At 34.6% G+C, this 11,992-nt stretch overlaps 1 long non-coding RNA gene and 1 pseudogene across 1 annotated transcript; both read left to right on the top strand.

Annotated features, from left to right (window-relative positions):
- Positions 1-2,218: 2,218 nt before the first annotated feature.
- LOC145011085 (malonyl-coenzyme A:anthocyanin 3-O-glucoside-6''-O-malonyltransferase pseudogene) lies at positions 2,219-3,768 on the top strand (annotated as a pseudogene).
- A 977-nt stretch (positions 3,769-4,745) lies between these two features.
- LOC145008680 (uncharacterized) lies at positions 4,746-10,315 on the top strand. The gene is made up of 3 exons (XR_013663585.1): positions 4,746-4,991; positions 5,736-9,430; positions 10,131-10,315. It is a non-coding gene; the product is annotated as an uncharacterized LOC145008680 (long non-coding RNA).
- The last annotated feature ends 1,677 nt before the right edge of the window (positions 10,316-11,992 follow it).

The following is an 11,992-nucleotide window of genomic DNA, read 5'->3' as shown; positions in this document are numbered from 1 at the left end:
CTTTTGCAATTATATTTATGGTGGTTGTTTTTACTTTGAGCACTATTATACACGTTGTTGTGATACTGTACATGAAGTCCTCCACCCCCAGACGTTTCCGCCATCCTTGGTTTGGGGGTGTGACATTTTAGGTTTTCCCAACCTCTTGAGTTAGCCACTGATAGGGTCAGTGACTTAACATGGCTATTCCACCACGTTAGGGCTAAGTCGGAGAAGGTGCAGACAGCAAACTTGACTTTGCTCCGTTCTGGACAGGAACAGATTTCGAAGACCGAATCTGTTTTCTCAAACCATCACAATAGAGCGATGACTCCTCCATTTCCATTGAAGGATTTGGGTTTGCATCTCATCAAGTCCTTCTACAAACACTCCCGTGGGTGTTCGTGGGTTAAACGCTTTATTGGTAAGTTTCTAGTTTTGCATATCCAAGTTTTGATTTGAAAAGTATGTTTTGTACTAGAAAACTGTACATTGAATTAGTGTCCTCTGACCTGACCCATACCTGGTACCTCTTATGATGACTTGATGTATACGGAACATATATATATAACTAATATCGAATGGATAATAGGTTGGGTGAATCCGCTCTAAAAAATATAGTTTTTTTCTAGAAGAAAATGTAATTTTCTTTTTAAAAAGTTGTAGTTTTTTTATTTAAAAATGCGGTTATTTTAAAAAAATTTATTGTTTTTTATGAAAAAAAAAATGCAGCTTTCTTTAAAAAAAAATTACAGTAAAAAAAATACTATTTTTTTTTCAAATTTTTTTTTTAAAAATTCATGTTTTCTATAAAAAAAAATAAAAAACAAAATCTGCGTTTCAAAATAAAAAAACAAAAAAAAAAAAAAATACTATTTTTAAGAAAATATGAAAATTTGATTTATAATGTAAATTTTTAGACATTTATATTAATATGTTAAATAAAACTGGTAAGATGACGATCATGTCTTTAATAAATTACTTTTGATCCAACGTTCCACTTTTAGTTTTCGGGTTGTCATGAAATTATGAATTTTCAACACAATAAATGGTTCTCATTTCCTCTCACTTTTCCTCCTCCACTTTTTCTAGCTTTAGGCTATTAGGTGTGGGCAATAGTCTTCAATATTATTACATGTTATAAAATGAAGTGGGTGTGGTGTTCCAAATATTATTACATGTTATAACATAGTCTTATGAGGAAAGATATTGAGAGAAAAATATGAAAAAATGATTTGATTGGGTGTTATCTCCCGATCTCGTTACCACATCTTAATAACACAACATCTAATAACATCAAGCGCCGGCAGTGTTACATGCGTTTTTAGCTAATAACAACAGTGAGTGTTGCCCATTCCTATCAGTCTTATAACTTCTTCTAAGCGACTCTGTCAATAAAAGTTTGACATTATATTCTAATAGTCACATAAAACTGAAGTACAATTCAATTCAAACTTCCCCCTTTTCCGTTCATTCATGTAGTCTAAAAGTATCATTCTTTTAAAACAGTATGTTAGAAAACTGAGACAAGATTGTACCCACAAACTCACACCAAACTTCACCACTCAATAAACAACTGGCACCAAACTTCACATGACTTTGGATCTCTGATTATGAAATTTAGCTTTCAGTATTCACACCATGTGCAATAATAAAGAGTACATATAATAAAAGTTGTACTAAATCATAGTAATATTGTCAAATAGTTTATTTGATAATGACCTAACAAACCAAAATTAGCAGGATTAAGGTGTTCATGAAAACAAAAATATAGTTATAAAATAAGATGCTTTTAAACTAAATGTGTAAATTTATTATAGTAAAGTTGTATGTACGTCATTTTAAAAATAATCTTATTTAAAAAAAATATAATACATATGAAAACCAAAACTAATAACACATTGAATTTTTTTTTAATTATCTTAAATACAGATTCAACAGTCAACACTAACAATAAAAGTTTAATCAACTAATTGCATCATAATTTTTGGGTGCTACTATAAATACTCTAGGTAACATAAATTATGAATAAATCCAATAAGGAGAGAAAGACTACATATAGAAATTTCCTAATGTTTACCAATATTATGAAGATTTAAATTTAAATTAAAAATTGACATATCCACCTGTACAAAATTTTATGGTATTCAAAAATCTAGAATCTAGTTTATAAAGATGACCACATCAATAAAAAGTTTACAACCACATACATCAAGTCACCAATTTGAATTTCTCATCGTCACCTTATCCTTATATAAATAACGCCACTAGTTTTAGCCTTTACGACATTAAAACAATCAGAGGCCGCTGATTCAAAATGGGTTCCTTTCCAATCTTAACTATTCTTGAAGACTCGCAAGTATCGCCACCTCCGGCCACAGTAACCAACCGCTCGCTGCCACTTACTTTCTTCGACTTCTTATGGCTAACCGAACCTCCTATTAACGCTGTCTTCTTCTATGACATCCCAATCACTAAATCACACTTCACTGAAACCATCGTCCCCAACCTGAAAAACTCATTATCAATCACCCTTCAACATTTTTTTCCATTCGTTGGCAACTTGATCGTGTTTCCTTCCTCTGATCAAAAACCAGAAATCCGATATCTTGAAGGTGATTACGTCGATGTTACTTTCGCAGAATGTAACCTTGATTTCAACGATCTTACAGGAAACCATCCACGAGAGTGTGACAAGTTTTATCATCTTGTACCTCTTCTCAAACGCACTGTTAAAGTCTCCGACTTCATAACAATTCCGGTGTTCTCCGTTCAAGTTACACTTTTTCCGAACAATGGATTCTCTATTGGCATGACGAATCATCATAGCTTGGGTGATGCTAGCACGCGGTTTTGTTTCTTGAAGGCGTGGACTTCGATAGCTCAATCAGGAACAGATGAGTTGTTTTTAACTCATGGGAGTTTACCCGTTTATGATCGACTTGTTAAATTCCCGAAACTTGATGAAAGTTATCTGAAGAACGCAAAGGTTGAAACTTTTAACGAAGAGTATAAACCTCGATGTCTTTCAGGGAAAACTGATAAAGTTCGAATGACAGTTATCTTGACACGAAGTGTCCTCAATCGGTTGAAGAAATTGGTTTTAACCCAACTGCCTAGTTTAGTATATGTATCATCGTTTACAGTTGCATGTGGTTATATCTGGAGTTGCATAGCAGAATCAAGAAACGATGAGTTTGAACTTTTTGGTTTCACCATCGATTGTAGAGCACGTCTGGATCCACCGATCCCTGCAGCTTATTTTGGAAACTGTGTGACGTTTTGTGGAAACATGGATAAAACGAAGCTGTTAATGGGAAAGGAAGGATTTGTTAATGCTGCTAAATTGCTTGGAGAAAGTTTACATAACACCTTGACTGATAAAGATGGAATCGTGAAAGATTTAGGATCTTTTGAAGATTTCTTGTCTGAACTGAAGCCAACAACAATGATTGGGGTTGCTGGATCACCGAAGCTCAAGTTTTACGATTTGGATTTCGGATGGGGGAAGCCTAAAAAGCATGAAACGATTTCGATAGATTATAATGGATCCATATCCATGGCTGCTTGCAAAGATCAAAGTGAAGATCTGGAGATTGGTGTGTGTCTTTCGGCTACAGAGATGGAGGTTTTTGTTCGTGTCTTTAATGATGGGCTAGAAACGTACATTTAGATTAATCAAATTATCTTTGTTGCTCGTTGTTTTTCCTTGTTGATCTGATGGTTGATAATGGGTATTACCATTAATTCAGATTAATAAAATTATGTCTTTTTTTGTTGTTGTCATAACTCATGATTTTATAAAACACACTTCTTGAATAAAAATATATACATTATATAAATGTTATAATTCATCTGGAAACAATGACATTCTTGTCAATAATTGACTTCTTCCACACACACACACACATATATATATATATATATATATATATATATATATATATATATATATATATATATATATATATATATATATATATATATATATATATATAGTGAAAATGAAATAAAAAATTATTCAATAATCAAAAACGACAACAGCAAACGTATGAGTGCACCTCCGGTTTATGTCCGAATTTCTTAACAAATTTAATATTATCATTGTTTTATCTTTTCAATTTTTTTATATATTTAAAATTGTAATATGAATGTATTTACTAAAATATATATGACAGATCGCTATCATCGTTACAGGCTTACATCAACCATTAAAGAAATTATCTTAATAATTTTGAATATAATATATGCTCTCCAGAAATTGGTTGCAATTTCCTTTTCCACCGTAAAGCCTAAACCCTAGAAACTTGAAGAAGATATAAAACGATACCTTCATAACTCGTCAAGAAAGGAGAAAGTGTAGGTAGGACCAGGGGTTAGAACTAGAGGGCTAGTATCAAAACTTTATTTAAACAAGTTCTACTGGCATATGTTTTTAATGACATATCTTTTTTATGCCCCTGTATTATGTTTTTAGTGGCATAATTTATATGCCACTATAAAATTAATAGATTTAATGACACTTAACAATTTATGTCACTAATATTAGTATTTAATAATGACATAAAATTTAAAATGCCACTAAAACTCTATATTTTGTGTCATATACTCATGTGTTTTTATATACGGTTAAAGTTGTATGGAATGATTTTATTGATTTATTTTGTGGCACTAAAGAAATTAAATATGTGCCACTAAAGAAATTAAATTCATGGTTCTTATTAACCCAACGAAAGTGAATCGGCAATAATAAATTTGGTGTTTCCCCAATTTCTTATACGCATCCCTTTTACTTCGTATGTGTTAGAGAGCGGAGTTTGAAGAATATTTTTCCCCCAATCTCGTCACTCTCTTCTCTCCCATACCTAACACCACCACAAAGCAGCCATCGTCGCTCACTGCTTCCACCTCCGACATCGCATCACCACCGCTGCTATGCCGCACCACTGTGCACCGCAGATTTAAACTTCAGCCAACAAATCTCCCTCTATTCTCCACTCGCCTTCAATTAGGTATTATTTTCTTCATTCTGATCACCGAATTTGGCTCTCTTTATTCTTTTTTAGTTTTTAAATCTAAACAGCACCTTCGAGTGCAATAATTTAAAGGAAGTTGTAAAATCAGATAGTCGTTCATTTAGTCGATTCCTGGTAGAAATTTTTTATAAACCTCTACATTTTAGTAGAAAGTTTTGTAAGTAATTGCACTTTGCATTTGCAATCTTTCTAGTTGAAGATGAATCTCTTGAGTTTTGGAATTCTAGACTTTTGTTTATTAAACATGATAAGGTCGTAATTACCTTCGGATAACTCATCAGCATCAATTTCGCGCAAAAAATAACTAGAATATATCACATATGTGTATGTGTATGCAATAATTCACTCAAGAGTACCTTATAACTATCAAAATTTGTGTTACAGATCTAAATTTACTAGTCAGTCCAATATTGATCGGTCAGAATGATATGGTATTCACATGGTGTCATGTTAAAGGCAACCTTCTTTTTTTTTGCTTAGTTGACCATATGGACATCCCTTTAGCATGGTGCCTGTAAAATTGGTCAACGTTTGATTAAGTGGAGTGACTCCATGAGTCTATGGGACTTATTAAAAAGTTCGTTGCTATTTAGTAACATTAACATTTCCTACTTATATGTTAAAAGGGTTCATTTAATAGTCCTAACTTAATCATTCAAAAGCATGTTTATTTTAGTTGTCATAATGACACTAATGTGCACTACTTTGTACTTGTTGCAGGATGCACTCGAGTGGATGGTAATTTTTTTTAAACACTACTTATAAAAAAATCACAAGAAAAATATCTACCAAGTGCATCTTTTGGAAAAATTGTGTTTGTATCAATTTCTCTATTTGACCATTTTTCTATTAGTAAATCTTTCATTTCTGGATCTAAATCATCTCATACTCTAGGATCAAAAATATTAGAATCGCTTGGTTTGTTTTTCTCAACAAAGTTATTTTTTTTAAAAAAAAAATCATTAGAAATATCAACCGAATGATTGGAAGTACTTGGTGGAATATTCCTAGCATTTTGATTTCTAACCAAAAATTTATTCAAAGACCCTCTTAATTCATTAGCCTCTTCTTGTTTTTTTTTTTTTTCGTTTTTTATTTTGTGCACCGGATGGTTGTTTTCTGGGAATCATATCTAAAACACAGCAAATCTAGTTATAAACACTAAGCAAGGAAAGAAACAACATGAACAAGAACTCACAGCAGCAAAATTTGAGCAAACTTCATAGTTGTCAAATACCAAAACAAAAAAGCCTCCTAAATCCTGATTCACATCAGGAAAACAAGAAAGAAAAACACAAAAAGTTTACAAAATCAAAATTACATTAATTAAAATGAAACAGTAAAATTAAAATAAGAAGAAGACTAGAAGAGTAGTAAAGAACTCACCCAAATCAGAAAGCAACAATAGTATCACGCCATCAACAAATTAGGAGAGCAAGAATAGACCAATCCCACAAACCAGATTATAGCAATCAGGAATAATGGGACTGCAGTAAATGATATTGTACAGTGAATAATACTGACAGCGTAAAAATCAAACTTTAAAACATTTTCATTAGATTTTCATGTCACGACATTGTATTGAAATGATTAAAAAAAACTCAGATTAATATATATGTTTAAAGATGCTTAGTGGATGGATGCCATCACTTGTAAAAGTCAAACATTACTAGTTTACTACATTAGAATCAACGAAATTGAGTCACAAATCATAATGCAATCGTCAATTTCTTGAAACCAAATTAAGAGAAACCCATTTCATTCTTGAAGTTAAAACAAACGATTTTGAACAAAACAAAATCAAGAACTGAAGTAATTAAAAGGTAATAGAAATGTAATTAAAATGTAATAGACTTATAGAAACGTAATAAGAAACAAACAAAAGAATAAAAAAGTCACTGATTTAAGTCTTCTTCTGTTTTCCTCTTGCTTTAGGCAGGAAAAAAATCGAACCCAAATCAAGCACAGTAACTTTGACTCGTTGATAGAACTCGGAGTGATGGAAAAAATCGAGTTTAGTCGACTGAAATTAAGAATGGAACGTTAGCAGAAGACCAGCAGTAATCGATTTACATAAATTAGGATTTGGGAATAAGTTAGAAGAGATAGAGAATAAGATCATCCGTTATACTCACCACATGCAACATATGTGGTGGATCACATTCTCCTACCACTAGCATGAGATACCTACCACTAACACACCACTCCACTTTTTTTTTTTTTTTTTTTTTTTTTTTTTAAATTTAATTCAAAAATACATTAAAATCATTTTTTTACTACTAGTTTTTCCATTAAATTAAAATACCAAATTACATTAAAAAAAACTACATTAATTAAAAAAAACTAACAATAAAAAAAATTACAATACTTAAAATTAAAAAAATTAAAAAAAAACATTAAAAAAAAACTAAAAATTGGAACCATAAATAAAATAAAATACCTCATACGCCTACATCGGGTTCGAACCGACTCTTTCATCGCTTCGAAAAGTTCCAAGTCTTCGCCCTCGAGGGCGTCCGTTTTCATTTTCAAGATTTTCATATCGGTTTTTGTTAGAAGTGTCGCTTGTGCCTCTTGAAATGACGATTATGCTTTAATCATTTTTTGTTCCATCCGAATCATCACCTCGGCCTTCGTTTCTTGAAGTTACACATATCGATCAAATTTATCGCCAAACATATCCACAATACTAGAATTCGAAGATGTTGATGCCGTTTTTTTTGCTTTACTTCTTCCAACGGGCCGACGAAGAGGTTGGTCGTCTTCAAGATCTAGCGGATTGTTGTTGCTGTTGTTGTGTGGTCGGCCGTCTGATTGTTGAGAAGTTGCATCGGGGGTTCTCAAACACTTTGAACCGGAAGATTGCGAAGTACCTTCCGTTTGCTCTTTCCATTTTGGGGCGTCTTTCAATTTTAGCCACGGTTTCATATACGGAAAAACTTTGGGTGTTGGTGTTGTTTTTTCAAATTGGTCCATGGCCGGCTTGAAAACATCAAAATTGTTCGAGCCGCTTTTGCGTATGTTTAGGAGGTTGTTGAAGATTCCTCCAAACTCGGTGCATTTTAGTCGAATATCTCACCATTTCGACGTAATTTGATCGGTATTTCGACTTTTGCTTTCCATTAACTCGTATGTAACGCCTGTGTTTCTGGGCCTGTCATTAATGATGATATAATAGTCTAGGTTAACCTTTGTAACCCGTTTTGAAATAATAGAAGTGTATTATTTGAGTATTATGTGTTTTGTGCTTAATTGCTTAATTATGTGGTTTGATTAATTAAGAATAAAAATAAGTGTCAAAATTTAAGTGTCAAATAAACTTGATATCTTTGGATAATGTTGTTGTAGTTGAAACGAGGTTTCCGAAGATATAAAGAATGCTGAAATCCGAGTTATAACGAAGAAGTTATGACCTGTCGAAGTCTCGCGACAGAACCGACAACGCTGAATGACGTAAAAAGTGAAATTTATGTTAGAGGGATATTTATCCTTAGTGATATAAACGAAAGTTGTAGAGTTCGTTAAATCGAGAGCGTTCATAAAAAGAACGCCAAAATCTGACTTCGTATGAGGAAGTTATGATTTATTGAAGTTTCGACTTAGCGGTATGCAGCCCGAAATACTCGATTTGAGATCGAGCGGTTTTTAGCCGAAGCAATCTAAACGAGAATCGAGGATCTCATTGTTAGTATCAAAGCGATGAAAAGTTAGGCGAGAACGGACGTCGGATGAAGAAGTTATGAATTTATAACGGAATTTTTCTGTCCCGGCCTATTAAAAATAATTAATAAAAATAAAGTCAAAATTAGTGGACAGAGTCTAAACGAAAGTTGTAGAGGGTAGTCTCACCTACGTGTGGATATAAAGAACGTCGAAAACGGAGTTCGTATGAAGAAGAAATAAATTTTCAAAAATTTACTAAATAATTAATATTTAAATTTAATTATAAAATTCGGCCTTATCCGAATGGGAGTCACCAAGCTTATCCAAGGTACGCCCAGCGTACTGCTGTATGCCCAGCGTACAGCGAAGCGTGACGTCCCTCGCACTCGAGTTCTTCGCATGACGAACGCCATGACGATTTCGAACGCGTACGCTACGCGTACATGCGTACGCCCAACGTACGGCGAGGCTCCAGCCTCCTATAAATAGGATGCGAGGGCAGCCGGATCAATTGCTCTTTTTCTCTCTTCTCTCTCCCGTTTTACCTCGATTTGCGTGCTAGAAGTACCCCGAAGACCCGTTAATATTCCCGAGCCCCGAAGCAAGTTTCGAAGCCCCGAAGATCTCGAGAAGTGCGATTCCCGAGCCGAAACTCTATCCGCGAGAAGTTCGATTTTTGTGGAGATCTTCCAGATCTGCTGAGGATTACTACTTCTACAAGCCGTAGTGATGTCCGATCATCTTCTCATTATGTGAGTGTGTAGTTACTTTCTTCTAACGCATAATTACAAAGTATTTTATACGAAATACGTGTTATGTGTATAATTTTGTTGTTATATGTGTGAATGTATATTCACTCTCTTCTATCTCATAGATTTGATTTATTTTCTATGAAATACGTGTTATGTGGGTGTGCCTCATCTGTTATGTGGAATATGTATTGAATGAAAATGCTATACAGGTTTTAAACTATGTATAAAAATATATATTTTTATCTACTAATATGCTGGGTAGAACATGGATAGATAGTTGGTGTGTAATAAACATATGAGAGGCCTCGATGTTGTTGTTGTTGACCTAGTTATTCAGCGAAGTATGGATAACGACCACAGAATCCTTCTAGGCAGTCTTGTGAGACGCTAGCAGGTTCCTAACCTGTAGGTGTTATGAACGATGTGTTCACCAATGTACTCTATCCCCCTCATGGTTGCCTTTAGGATATCTATTATTGAGGAAACCCCTTAGCAGTAATGTCCGTCCTGATGAAAATCCTAGATTAGGTCCCTTGAGATAGATGTTGTTTTAGGGACGTAAAGTGAGGATAATGGGAATGGGTAATCGGGATAGTGATTGGTTGGTGAAATTAAATATAATTTATTTATTGTGGGTTGAGAACCCTATATGCTCACCACACTCCCAAGCCTGACCTACTCAATTTTATTTGTATTACAGGAAGTGGCGCAAGGGCGTAAGATGGATGAATCATCGAATTGTTTTGTTTACAAGTCTGTATATGTATATATTTGTGAATGACTTGTAATGTTATCTTTTATGCTTTATGGTCTGTATCGGAACATGACACCCCGAGTTTTGATTATATAATGAAAATGCATCTCTTGATGAAATGCTTTGATAAATATTATTTTATCATGTTTTGTTTTGGAAACAAATTCCGCAACACTTTTAAATCAAAAGGATTTACTCTGAAATTATTTTAAAAAGCATAAATGAAATCGGTCTTTTATGGCCATGATTTTGGGGATGTCACAGTTGGTATCAGAGCATTAGTTTAAGCGAACTAGGAATTTGTAGGATTTCTAGACTTAAACTTACAATGCTAAGTGGAAATTTGAGATGAGTGTCTGTTGGATTTTAGACACGAGCACTAGTTTACTTTTAGGAAAGTTGCCTAAAATGCTTTTATGTGCTAAATGTAATATGTTGCCATATATGATATTATTTGTTCGGATCTACGGTTTGTTGCCAACCAGATCTGAAGGTTTATGTGTTTAGGATTCTAAGCGTATGTATACGATATTAGAACTAGCATGTAATCGTTTCGGAGTGATAAGGATGATTTGAAATCTATCGTGAATAAAGATCTAAATTTCACCTTATTCGGTGTGTAGATCAAAAATGGTGAGAACAAGGAGTGGCATTGGAAACGCGGATGAAAATAGGAATCAACCGCCAGTGATTGCGCAAATACCTGTTGTAGCAGCAGCACCAGAACCAATAACAATGGTTGGGGTGCAAGCCATGATTCGGGCTATGTTAGCCAAACAAAGGGAGGAGATGCGACAAATGTTGCATAATAATAGGGACGAACCTATCATACCTATTGAGGACCTTGAATTGAATCCCGAGCAATCGAAGGAAGGGAACAATAGTTGCATTGTGAGTCAAGTTGGGACTCAAGAAGAACGAAAAAACAATCCGGAAAGGAGAAACAATAAAGATGGGCAAATGTAGAAGAATTTCTTGGGCGCCAAGCCGCCAAGTCTTTCTGGAAGCCCGAAGCCTGTTGAGATAATGGATTGGATCTCCGAAATGGAGATGGTATTTGAAAATTACGATTGTAGCAACAAACAAAAGACTATCTTTGTAGTTAGACAACTGAAGACTGGAGTATTGAGTTGGTGGAAGTTGTTGGTAGATACTATGCCACAAGGGGAAACCCTAAAAATGTCATGGGAGGAGTTCTTGGAACAACTAAGGGTGCAGTATTATTCAGAGATAGATCTGATTGATCTGAACAATGAGTTCCAAAACTTGATGAAGGGGAGGATGAGCATAGACGACTATGCTACTGCATTCACTGAGAAAATGAATTTATTTCCATACCTAGTGCCAACGGAACTCTCCAAGATTGAGAGGTTTGCTAATGGACTGCCTGCCGACTTTGGTCCGACAGTCAAGATGGCAACTACTCAGAAAACAGTTGTTCGTGCATCTAAGAATGTGGAGGCCCAGCAGAAGGAAAAGGGTATGGAAAGGATAGAAGTTGGTAAGAAGAGGAAGTTCGATGGAACTTCAGGGTCCAATAAGAAAAACAAGTTCTCGAAGTCTGGTTCGAGGGGAAGTGGAGGCGAAGCGAAATGGTGCGACAAATGTAAGAAGAAGCATCATGGAAAATGTGAGGTAGTGGTCAGATGCTACAAGTGTGGAAAGCCAGGTCACTATGCCAACGAATGTACCCTCTCTAAGAAGGTTTGCTATGGTTGTGGTGAGGAGGGACACATGTCGAGGGACTGCCCGAAGAAGAAGGAGGCAGCTAGACCCAACATTCCGCCAAAGCCAAAGGCGAGAGCATT

This window comes from Lactuca saligna, chromosome 8 (assembly GCF_052625555.1).
Source record: "Lactuca saligna cultivar CGN05327 chromosome 8, ASM5262555v1, whole genome shotgun sequence".
In the NCBI taxonomy this organism is placed as follows: domain Eukaryota; kingdom Viridiplantae; phylum Streptophyta; class Magnoliopsida; order Asterales; family Asteraceae; genus Lactuca; species Lactuca saligna.
This window is presented reverse-complemented; position numbering and strand designations above follow the sequence as displayed.